Raw genomic sequence first — 4,619 nt, forward strand, 5'->3', positions numbered from 1 at the left:
GAAGCTCCGAGATGATAGTAACATCGACCATCAAAGCAGTTTATCATGGATCGATAGCCGGATTACTGCCTTCCACTTCGAAGGATATGCGTTTGCAATCCAGGAACAGGAAATTGCAACCAAGTATCGGAAGCATAAAAGGGACAGAGATGCAGAAAAGCAGTAAAATGTGACGACCGATGCAGACTTTGTGGAATTAACACCAAAGATATCATCCACATCATAAGTAGTTGTCTGAAAATGTCATCACGATATTATCTACCGATGAGACACGATGCTGTGGCTAGGACACTCTATAATGAAATCCGTCGGAAGGATAATCCCCGAGGACAAAGAAATAAGAACCCACAGTGTGGTAGAAGCCGTAGCTACTGATAATAAAAAGGAATACTGGTGGAATGTACCTGTGAAGATCTCAATAAAATGTAAGCACAGCAGACCCGATATAATGATTTGGGATGGAGAAGAGAAACTGTGTACAGTTGTGGAAATTAGCTGCCTAGCGGATGTTAACATAAAGCTGAAGATCAGTGAAAAAGAGAATATCTAAGTTACTCTATCCAGATTACAAGTTCAGGTTTATACCTGTAATTATTGGGGGCCTGGGATATGTAACGCACTGCCTAAATACTAATCTTGAGAAATTAGGCTTTTCAAAACCAGAAAAGAGAAAGCTAATTCGAAGACTACAGATCCATCCATCACTAGAACTGTAAAAATCTGTAAAACTTTCCAGGCAACAGTAACCATGAGAATACATACATAAAGCAAGACATACGTTTCTGCAGATATACATACATACAAATAAAAATACCCTGTTGTCGATATTGAAATTCCAATGAAGAAGCCTTGAATCTAGGTTAGAAACCGGCTCTTTCTCTATTGGCAAGAAATCTTGAAATAAGCTGAACAATAACATACATACATACATACATATATATATTCTTATACACACACACACACACACAAGGAAATTTGTGGTATATAATCCTTTCTGCTATAGGCACAAGACTTGAAATTTTTTGGGAGTGGGGTATGTCGATTACATCGATCCCAGTACTCGACTGGTACTTAATTTATTGACCCCGAAAGGATGAAAGGCAAAGTCGACCTTGGCGGAATTTGAACTCAGAACGCAGCAGCAGACAAAATACCGCTGAGCATTTCGTCCGGCATGCTAACGACTCTGCCAGCTCGCCGCCTTAATTTGTGGTATACAATGATATTGTATGATTAATAACTGTAAATTAGGTATGACACTGTGTATGTGAAGATAATCCTAACCTCCGATAATAAGTCAACTTTGCATTATGACATATTGTATATTATACTCAGTTGAAAATAATTTATTTGGATAGTCACATAAATCTAATATTTAGGGTAAGGTAAATGGATAGTTGTTTAAGGTACTGGACGTGTTTCAGATGTAGAGTGAAACTGTCTCAGTGCAGCATATTTCATTTTAATGAAACTGGTATTTTGATATGTACAGAGGTGGTTCTATAGTTCAGTTGGTCAGAGCATCAGTTAAGTGAACTGGAAGACTGAGCTGCAGCAATTCACTAAAGCAAGATTTCACTTGAGTATTTTGACATCCATGGCACTCAGAGATATTTTATCTACTTCTTTACTGATTCCAACATCCACCACACTTCAAGATATTTTGTCAAACTCTCTACAGATTTTGCAATCAAACACCCTATTAAAAATTCATGAATTCAAGAAAAAATGTACTTGGATATAAACAATAGCATCATCATTCTAAATATTTTAAAAATATTCTGACATTAACCTTTACTGGTTTTCTGGAGAATACTGTGGTCGATGATCTGTTTGAATGAAATTAACTTACAGGGAAATAGTAGACATACAGACATTTCCAAATGACTGTAGAATTACTGGGATTTGGAAGGGATGGCGGGGTGATAATGCTTGATGCTCAAACTGCTTTAAGGGCTAAGGTTCTTAATTTAGCCTAAGAGCCACAACTTAGAAGAGCTTACGAATATGTGAGAAATATCACAAATCAATCCCAAATTTTCAAATTTTGTCTCCATGTTGCGTATCAAGATGGAACCAGCTAGAAATTGGTAAGTACTCTCAAATACATAAACTACAGCGGGAGCAGAAAACATCATGGAAGAATCGTTGATAAGTTACAAACAGATGATCTTTATGTGTGATTTACAGGATCTCCAAATGTTTCCGCTAAAGTCCTATACCAATATATTTGTGTAAGTCATATCATTTATATTGTGGTCAGTACAGTACTACTAGTACTACTACTACTACTACTACTACTACTACTACTACTACTACTACTACTACTACTACTACTACTACTACAAACACAACTATGGCGTGCATGACTACTACTAAACTATCACAGCACAACAACCAACATTACTACCACATCAAACATGTTCACTATCATCATCAACACCACTAACACCATCATAATATCAACACCACAACCACTACCATAATCATCACGGCTATCCCAATTACCACCGCCAGGGGAGACTACAGCCATTAACAAGACCCCCCCCCACCTACTCAGTAACTCTGTCACCATAGATAGACCTTGTAAAGCTTTAACCAGAAACGTTGCAAAGTATTAGAAATTATTAGGCAACATAATATTGGTTTCTATCTTGGGTACAAGGCCAGTAATTTCGGGGAGGGTGTAAGTTGATTACATCGACACCAGTACGTAATTGGTACTTATTTTATCGACCTCGAAAGGGATGCAAGGCAAAGGCGACCTCGGCTGAATTTGAATTCAGAACGTAAAGACGAACGAGATGCCGCTAAGCATTATGCCCACGTGCTAACGACTCTGGCAGCTTGCCGCCTTATTTGGCAACATAATATTATGAATAATAAGGATTACTGATGATGGGATAAAGGACTAGAAAATGGAGATCCTCCTAATACTTGATTGGAACTTATTTCACTGACTTAAGAAAGGTGAAAGGTCAAGTCCACTTCTATGAGATTGAACACAGGACTTAAAAGTAACATGATTAAATACAGTAGTACTGCGCTACTGATGTTGCTCAGAACAAAACAACTGTCAAAATTATTATGTTAATCATTATGCTGTGTTGACATATTGACAGTGAAATGAATATGTGATCTCGGTTTTATAAAGAAAAAAACTCCAATAAAGAACGAATATATGAAGACAAAAAATGGAATATGTAACAGAAAGCACAAGAGAGATCCGAAACAAAGAAACGTGACACTAGGCTCCAGAGGGATTCGAAACCACGACCTCCAGTTTACTAGACTGGCGCTCTAACCATCTGAGCTATGGAGCCACAACGAAAGTTCACTTGGATAAATTCGTTATATTAGTGAATATTGACGTGGCAATAAAGAATTAGTGTCGTGAGACAGAAGAAACGAATTGTACAAGTTGCAGCAACACTACCATCAGAAACAACAATAACGACAACAACAGCAACAACTGAAGTTATATTATTCACTGCAATCCAAGTACAAAAGCCACCACCTCCACTACCAGCATTTGCATAATAATCACCAAGACGACACATTAATACCACCACCACCACCACCACCGCCGCCGCCAGCAGCAGCAGCAGCAGCAGCAGAACTGACTTTGGAGTTGGAAAACACGATTACCACCGCAACTGTTAGTACCATCACTACCACGATTAATATCACTTTTACTATTATGTCCGTCAGCAGCAGCAGCACCACCACCACCACCACCACAACCAGCTTGTCGAGAAATGAAGGAAGGATCATACCTAACACATAAACACGCATGCGCGCGCTGATACAAACGCAAACGCATGTACGGATAGGGATACATACAACATAAAGACAAAATGGAATAAGCAGAACAAGAGACACGTGGGATAAAAAGTGGCTGAAGAGGTCACAGGAGGTATGACGAAAGAACTTTGATAAAGAAACATAATAATAATAATAATAATAAAGTTGAAATGAGGACCAAATATGTAGTGCGTGTGTTTAATTGGTGAGAAATTGGTAAAATATGACCAGCCCATGTATAACAATATCATTTCCAAACCTTTTTATTTTATCTCTCCGGTTTTCACATCCGGATGTTCCGCTGGGTCAAAGGTGGAACTACATAAGCAGGATATAAGCTAACAAGTCATACCAGCTTACGAGTAACTTCTATTCTTTTAAACGTATATATTATGCATGCTTACACATACACGCAGACGCATACACATTCGCAAACACATGCACACATATGCATACACACATATACATACACACATACACAAAGATGTATGTGTGTGTATAAAAAAAGACAAAAAAACAATAACAAAAAAACAACAAAGTGAGGACGTGATACGGATAGTGTTATTAGACGCTCGGGAAAGGAAAGAGAGAGAGTATGACGTTTCGGGCGGAGCCCTTCGTCGGAAAGATGGAAAGTTCAAAGAATGGAAAAACGGAGGAAGAAAAAATCGGCACCGATGCTCACGAGGTTACATTGTGGAAGGACCGGAAGAGGAGGTGGTGGAGGAAAAGTTCTTTCTAAGACAGGAGAGTGAAAAAGGGAGGTGAATATGTGTGCGTGCGCGAGGGTCTGCAAGTGTGTGTGTAATAACAGA

General features: G+C 38.6%; 1 non-coding gene across 1 annotated transcript; it reads right to left on the reverse strand.

The window, feature by feature from the left end:
• Positions 1-3,249: 3,249 nt before the first annotated feature.
• Positions 3,250-3,323, reverse strand: Trnat-agu (transfer RNA threonine (anticodon AGU)). Its single transcript has one exon. It is a non-coding gene; the product is annotated as a tRNA-Thr (tRNA).
• Between the last annotated feature and the right edge of the window lie 1,296 nt (positions 3,324-4,619).

The sequence above is a fragment of the Octopus bimaculoides genome, chromosome 7, assembly GCF_001194135.2.
Source record: "Octopus bimaculoides isolate UCB-OBI-ISO-001 chromosome 7, ASM119413v2, whole genome shotgun sequence".
Taxonomy (NCBI): Eukaryota; Metazoa; Mollusca; class Cephalopoda; order Octopoda; family Octopodidae; genus Octopus; species Octopus bimaculoides.